Source organism: Tupaia chinensis, unplaced genomic scaffold (genome assembly GCF_000334495.1).
Source record: "Tupaia chinensis unplaced genomic scaffold, TupChi_1.0 Scaffold144145_2, whole genome shotgun sequence".
In the NCBI taxonomy this organism is placed as follows: Eukaryota; Metazoa; Chordata; class Mammalia; order Scandentia; family Tupaiidae; genus Tupaia; species Tupaia belangeri.
In genome coordinates, this window is record NW_006204001.1 from 25758 (window position 1) to 34130 (window position 8373).

Consider the following 8373-nt stretch of genomic DNA (forward strand, 5'->3'; position numbering starts at 1 on the left):
GACAGAATGGCTAAAAGGATGATCAATTTCAAGTGTCACTCCTGGCTTGTTTTTAGCCTCCTGTAAAAGGAGTTCCTGACAAGTAACCCTGTTAGTGCCCTCAAAATGTCTTCTATTATTAAATATTGGGAATAAACTGAAATAATGAAACTAGCTTTTTTCTGTCACTGGAATGCTTGGTTGAGAAGATGATAAAATTAAAAAAGAAAAAAAGAAGATGATAAAATTAGTATCTATTACTGACTTTTAGGTGGGCTTGAGCACTCAAAGCAGCAAAACCTTGGGAGATGTGCACACGTTTCAGGAAAACATCTTTTCCTTAAAGGATGTGCCTGGGAATTTTGGCAACAAATAATAGAGGCCTGCTGGGAACAAGACTTCTAAAAGGTAGCTATGTCTGGAAGGCTGTGGTCCAAGGCCATTTTTGCTGACTATAAGCGGGGTCTCAGGAACCAAAGGGAGCACACGGCAATTCTTAAAATTGAGGGTGTTTATGCACGAGATGAAACGAAATTCTATTTAGGCAAAAGGTGTGCTTATGTGTACAAAGCAAAAAACAACACAGTGACTCCTGGTGGCAAACCAAATAAAACCAGAGTAATCTGGGGAGATGTTACCCGTGTCCATGGAAGCAGTGGCATGGTTAGAGCCGAATTCCGAAGCAACCTTCCTGCTAAGGCCATTGGACACAGAATCCGTGTAATGCTGAACCTCTCAAGGACTTAAAATAATGAAACATAAATGAATAAAAATGGATTTGTGCTGTATTTTACTGAGATGCTATATGCTTAAAACAGTGAAGGTTACCCAGCAGTTTCAGAATACAGGGAAGTCGGAACCATAACATGATTATATTCAGAACACATAAAGATTTTAATGTACTTTTTTCCTTTGAAACAAACTGAATTTTTTTCTTTTTTTAAAAAAAATTGCTATAGAGTAGGTACACTTGCCCAAGAGAGACCAAATGAGAAAGTCGCTTCTCCATTTTCCTCTCTGGATTTTGGGCATGGGTACAGGTACACCTGGTGTGTTTTTGGAGTCACTAGGTCCAGCAATTAAACCACACAGCTCTGTGGGATCCAGCTGTCATAAGCACCATGCCACTTGCTGACCCTGAACTTGTTTTTTTTTGTTTTTAACTTGTGTGTGTTTTTCATTTTTTTTTTTTCCCGGTTTTGTTTTTAGAGGTTTTGTGTGCTTGCTGGAGAGACAGAGACAGAAAGTGGGCTATCACATCCCCCCACTCCAGGGGATGGCCATTCCATTCTCCTCTCAGGATTTTAGGCATGTATACACGTGTGCCTGGCATGCATTTTAAGCCACTGGGTCTGAGACTTGACCTGCAGTCAGCCACATTGGAGTCCAATGCCTTGGCCACTGTGCCACCTGCCGGCCCTTTTAGTTTGTATTTTTCATTCTGTTTTTTTTTTTTTTTGGAATCCAATGCCTTGGCCACTGTGCCACCTGCTGGCCCTTTTAATTTGTATTTTTCATTCTGTTTTTTTTTTTTTTGCACAGACTTTTTGGGTTCCCTTACTTTTGTTTTTATCTGGCCACAGGGCAGGTATTCTTACTGAAGAGAGACTGGAAAAGTGAGAAAACACTCACAATGGGTTGGGTAAGGTCATGCTGCAATCCCTTCTCCATCTCCCTCCTATTTGGGGTGTGTACACACACTCTGGAGTGTTTCTCAAACTGCCTGATCCAGAACTTGAACAAGGCTTTATGAGGGAATAAATAAGTTCTGGGGAAAGTGGAAAGGTGACCTCTCATTAGGGTCACAGTAAGTGAGAGAAGCTTAAAGCCATCTCACAATATTTCTAGTACTGGTTGTCTGAAAAGTCATGACATACTTGCTCGTTTTTCTATGAAAAATATGTCGACTTTTCCAACAACCCAGTAGTATGCTCTTATGTGGTTCGGAAAATAACACCACATGACGCCGGGCACATGTGCATGCGTGCCCAAGACCCCGAGAGGAGAATGGAGGAGAAGGGATTGCAGCGTAGCCATCCCCCCTGGGGGATAATATCTCACTTTCTGTCTCTCTGTCTCTCTCTGTCTGCCTGGCAAGCGCACGTGCCCTATAGCAAAAAGAAAAACAAAAAACCAATACCACATGAAAGTAATCCTGTGGGGTACAGGGATGGGAATATTTGCCTGGACAGGTAGATTTCCTTGCTTTCGTGTTTTGGTGTCATGCTTTAATGTGGTAAAGTCAGGATTCAGATATTGACTCAAAAGTCACAGCTATTCTGATGACCCTATATTTTAGCATATTACGGAGAGAAAAGACAGGTTCTAACATTTTAAAATAAAAACATGACCTAGAAAAAGAAAAAAAAAGGATGTGCCTGGAACAAATGGAATATCTCCACCATGTAGTTGAATAACATCGTTACCTAGTAGATAAAATCCTGTCTCTCTCCTCCTCTTTCTCTTCCCTATCTGTTATTATTCTAATGTGCTGCTTTAATCCTGAGTGGCAATGGTGTCACTAAGCCCTTTAAATGCTCCTGACAGACTGGAGAGTGACATTGTAGGTATCTCTCCACCAGAGGGACAGTTTCCCCCCTTTTGTTTTGCTTCTTCTGTGTTTCTACTTCTCATTAAGCTTTTTCCTTCCTAGGTAATCCTTTTTCCTCTCTCCTCCTCTGCTCTTACATCTTTTGAGCCAAATCATAGGCAATGTTTAACCAGTTTTATGTCATTTGACATTAAAGCATTTGAGGATGTTGTTCTCAATTCCTTTTACATCCTAATATTTGGGGAACTAATTTTATTCCCAGCATGCTTTGTGAGAAGAGGGGAGAAAGTGATCATAGAAGCTGGTTACAGAATCTATATTGCAAAGATGTGGAAAGTATCAAGAAAGACATGGCCTTAAGGCTGAATGCCGCACGGTCTATGTACAGATAAGGGATGGCTAATGTGGACACCTGCCCCCAGCACCAGGTAGTTAGAGTCAGCGAATGACACAAGTCTAGTGAGTTTGGAGAACAGGAGAGTGTCTTGCCTCTTCAAAGGGGGCAGCTGCTATTACCCTCCACTGCTTCTACCCTTTAGGAATGTGAGAACTACGTGTATTTGCTTAGTTTGATGTTAATTAATAATAATAATAAATTGTCCTGGCAATGAAAGAATGACAGAAAAAAATAAGAGAGAAGGAAAATAAAGATAAAAAAATAAAAATTGTCCGCATGTCTGGAGTACTTGAGGCCGCTTGCTTGTGACTTCTGTCGTAAATGCTATACAGTTCTGGCAGTGTAGTGGCATACTTCTGTTCTGTTACGCTTGGGGATCTTAATGTTACCACAGTGTTCTGACAGAACTTTGAGCACAAACACTTTTCTAGATGAATGTTCATCCAGTCAATTAAAACTGTGTATCTCATCAGAATGTGAAGTTCTGAACTAAGACTGGAAACAATAAACTGACTAATTAAACAACATCACCTAGTGCTGAGATACAAAGAGCTATTAATTTATGAAGCTAATTGGATTGGAATCCAGCTAAACTAAACCCGAGTTACATTCTAATTGCCCTTTTACTTTAGAAAATATCAAAGACCACTAGATGATATTTTTATGGTGATAGTTCTTAACAAGCCATGCAGGTCTTCATCAAAGGGTTGTATTGGAAAGAATTAAGGGTAACAGCCCAACTTCATGGAGTAGGTTTAGTGTGCTAATAGAAGAATTTCTAAAGGGCTTTTAAAAGCATAGCCTACATTCGATACATACTAATAGCGAAAGTCTTCTAATGTATTTTAAAACCTTTTTCTGTTTTCTAGAATATATATAATTTACAAATTGAGTTGTTTTCAATCTTTGAACCAGTTAGGAATCATTTCTTTTTCTTAATAGCACTGTCAGGCTGTTTACAGTCATCTTGGCTTTGAAGTCTGTCAAGAATAGACACACAGAGGGAAGGTTGGAAGACCTTTTTGACATGGCATTCCCCTATAGATGCGAAGTGACTGACTTAACCAAGTGGAAGAGCATGTTAGACAGCATGACATGAAGTAGAGGACGTGTGGTCATCTCATCTGAACCCCGACTGATGTTGAGTGCTAACAGATGGTGTGCACTTCCATTCAAATCTAGTTCTTAAAAGTTTGCCTTCAAGGAGGAGTCAGATCTCAGGTGCTCTTTCTTTCATAATCTAAATTGAAACAACCGCAAACAGACCTGTGAGTCATTTCAGTTTTCCTCATCAGTGAGTTTCCTTGAACTTTTATTCAGTGCCTTGGAAATGTGTGACTAGCTAGCTTTCCATGTGTCCCTTAATTCTTCCCAGTCTTGGGTGGCCCTGTAGCCTAGTGGTTAAAAGAGCTGGATCTCACATGGCCAACTGCGTGGTTCTAGACCCAACCCATGTGGCTTGAACCACGTGCTTGGCTCACGTGCTTGCATGTTCAAAATCCTGCTAGGAGGAAGAAGTGGAGAAGGGATTTAGGTGTGCCCACACCTCATTGGGAGGTTCTCTCTCTCTCTCTCTGTGTCTCTCTCTCATGAGTACATGTGCTCTCTGGCAAATTAAAAACTTTTTTTCACAAACTTGTCAGAAAGTATCAGCTGTAGCTAGTCTTTAATACTAAAGATTATCAGAATGTTGACCCTCAGTAAATTTAATTTACACCCAGTAGCAGTTCTGAGTCCTTAACAGCACTCCTAACACCTACAAGTGTCAAGGTGTAGGTGTACAGGCTAGCCTGTCATGACTGACACTGGGGAGTCTGCGCCCTGCCTCTGTGCAGCTCTTCAGGATCCAGCCATGCAGGGAATCTACTTTCCCAGGCTCACAGCTGCTGCTGACTCCAACAAGATTCCCCCTGGGGTGGGCAGCTTTTACCTTTTTGGGCTTTATCAGTAGCGTACCCTGCCCTGCAACCTTTCCTTCATGTCCCTTTACTAGGTGCCCCTTTGTGGTTGTGTACAATGTCTCATTATCAGTTCCCTTGCTTTGTCCTTTGCCAACCTGTGTCAGGCTACAGACTGTCAGCAACATGTTATCGCAGTTCAAAACCAATGCCCTGGCTCATTGTTTCTGCCTGGTATCGGATGAAGCCTCAGTGCCACGCTCAGGATGCTATTGTGTAGCACAAAGGAAGATGGGGTTAGGAGAAGCTATGAACTCCATCACCTGTCAAAGAGTATGTCTCTATGAGGCAGTTTTCAGCTAGGCTTTGTTTTTCAGTTTCTAGTTCTTCTCACCCTCCTCCCACCCTCACCTCCTACTTATTTAACCGCATGCCCTTAAGTGAGAACTGTGATAAATATGAGATGTTCGACTTTACCTTGTACAGCTTTAGGACTTGAAAGCTGAAGGCCAAGGGCAGTATCAGTGGGATCAATGGAAAATAAAAACGATGGCACTTAAATTGCCATTGGCCAGCTGTGATGGCGCAGCAGTAACTCAGTTCTCCGTGGGGCCGAAGTCATGTGGGAAGGTCTCAGGTCTGCATTTCCAGGTCTCCCTCTGCACCCTGGGCTCAGGTTTGTCTATGACCTTGACCGGCTGGAACTGAGGGTGGATTGCCACATGAAAACTCTGTTGGGGGTGCCTGTCTCTCTCACACACACAGAAGAAATAAATAGATATTTTTGGGGAAAATTGCCACCTGTGGGAAAGATAAAGAAACAATGGGCATGGAAGGTACTGCCAAAGTTTCCATCAAGATTTTTCACAAGGAAAAAAAAAACTATTTTATTTTGGATATCAGCTTAATGTTCCTAAAGCTGAATGGTCCTATCACAAGATTACTTCTTCTCTTCAAATGCTCGCCATCATCTTGTCTTCCTTAGTGGCTGTAGAAACCCACCTTTTAGCCTAACAGCCCTGAATTTAGTAAAGCTTCATTTATTGGACAGTAAAGAAGCCATGCAACCCTGATAGGTATGTAATGTATCTTAGTTCCATAAATTTCTCTTCATATGTTTGATTAGATATGTAATATCTTACGTAAATAAAGTCTATCATTGATTTTTACAATCTTGGCAGCATTCTGCAGTTATTTTCTTCATCATCACTGTGTACAGAGTTGATGTGATATTAAAAAAATTTCTGACAATTTGTATTTCTTTCTTTCTTTCTTTTTTTTTTTTTTTTGAGAGGTTTTTGCTATAGGGCATGTGTGCTCACCAGACAGACAGAGAGACAAAAAGTGAGAAATCACCCCCCAGAGGGGATGGTCACACTGCAATCTCTTCTCCTCCATTCTCCTCTCGGGATCTTGGGCACGCATGCACACGCGCCCGATGTGAGTTTAAGCCACCGGGTCTGGGACTCGAACCACGGTCGACTACGTGGCAGTCCTGCAACGTAGTCATTACGCTAACTGACAATTTGTATTTCTTAACCTGCTCATCTATTTTCAATCTGTATAAAAAAATCTTTAAAAGCCTTTCCTTTGGAATCTTTCTTCTCAAACTTTATAACTAAATAGATTATATCAGTAAAATGAAAAAGATTTTCTCAAAGTTTAATCCCTTATGCTTTAATTTCAAACAGCAATTTGCAAAGTGTCTCAGAATTCTTGGCTTAAGAATTTTTGTTTGGGTGGGACTTTCTCCAATAGTTACAATAATTCATATGTGAACATGAATTACAGAGTTCCATGGTAGTTCCAGTTTGTTCACAGCCTGTCTTACAGAATCTGCTTTATTTTTTAACTGCATTTATCTGTTCTCTAGAAGCTGTACGAGAATTTAAGTTGTAGGGGAAGGTATCATGGGCTCATGGAGAGAGAGAGAGAGAGAGAGAGAGAGAGAGAGAGAGAGAGAAAGTGAAAAAGTATTCTCTATGGGCATCATCATGCTACAATCTCTTCTCTTCCACCTCTCCCTCCTTTTGGGATTCTGGACATGCACACACAGATGCCCAGTGTGTTTTTTAAGCCATTGGGTATAGGACTTGAATCACACAATTGACCATGTGGGATCCAGCTGCTTTAACCACCATGCCACTGGATAGCCTGCTGTATGAACATTTAATCTTTCCTACTTTAGAGGACAAGGAAAACCTGACAGATGAGAATCTAAAGGGATCTTTCTATATCTTCCCACTGTCTCGTCACTTAGGTCATTTCACACTATTTTAGTTTTATGATTCCTACAGAAAGTAAAGGTAATTTCACTCTCATTGCTTTGGTTGGGTTAGTACATCATCAGATGTGTGCTTTACATACTGAGAACAATTCTCATTTCTGGTTGTGCAGAACATTTATAAAACATTTCCTGGTGGTAATATTTTTATTGTTTTAGTTTGGAAACACAAATATTCCCTAGGATTTTTGTTTGTGTGTGTTTATGGAGCTAAAGAGTCTCCAGGTGTCAAAAACTCTATTTTTCCTTTGCTTTGTTGTAGGCTAATTGGAGAGATTCTTTGTTATAGATAGGGGCTGGCAAGTGGTGTGGAGGTTAAAGTGCTGGACCTCTTCATGGCTGACCATCGTTCGAGTCCCAGACCTTGCAGCTTTCTTTCTCAATCTCTCTCTCTGTTCAAACTGAACAATAATAATAAGTAAATAAAATAAAGTAAATAATTCTTTAAGGGAAAAAAAAGAGATTCTTTGTTATAGATATGAACTTGGCATCATCTTTACAATCACAATGGACCTTTTCACTTAGCTATGGAATATGTTTCCAAAGATAAATTGAATCTTTTCCACAGAGAGCAGAGAGATCTTCTTTCTCCAGCCAGTAAAGATCTAGTTAGTTCATGCTATTAACAGAATTCTCCTATATTATTGTATAACTTCTTACTTTGCTACTCATATTGGATATCATCAGAAAATGGGTTGGAGTCAGTCCATAGCCAGAAACTTTAGAAAATATGTGTAAGGGGACCAGCAGATAGAGTAACATTTATGTCGCTAGACTCCCACATGGCTGACTATGGTTTGAGTCCCGGATCTGGTGGCTTAGAACTCACACTGGGTGTATGTGCTTGTGTGCCTAAGAACCCGGGAGAACGGTGAAGTGGCCATCCCCCCTAGGGAGTGGTTTCTCATTTTCCCTTTCACTGTCTCTCTCTCTCTCTGGTGACTGCATGTGCCCTCAGGATAAAACCTCTTTAAAAAAAGAAAGTGTAAGAACTCTTTATATTTCTGTTTAATTTAGCAGTTTAGCATGCCTTGACTCTATTTTTTAGAATTTGAAACTCCTTCTGCCCAGGTCCACTAAGTATTCTATGCTAGAAGTACATTGCATTCTGATTTTTTATTTTTTTGGTGGTTGGGAAGAGGTTTTTGCAATAGGGCGCATATACTCGCCAGAGACAGAAAGCAAGAAATCACCCCTCCAGGGGGGATGGCCACTCCTCAATCCCTTCTCCTCCATTCTTCTCTCAGGATCTTGGGCACGCATG

The 8373-nt window shown here is 40.8% G+C and overlaps 1 pseudogene; it reads left to right on the forward strand.

Moving 5' to 3' along the window:
* The first annotated feature begins 361 nt into the window (after positions 1-361).
* LOC106733582 (60S ribosomal protein L35a pseudogene) lies at positions 362-726 on the forward strand (annotated as a pseudogene).
* The last annotated feature ends 7647 nt before the right edge of the window (positions 727-8373 follow it).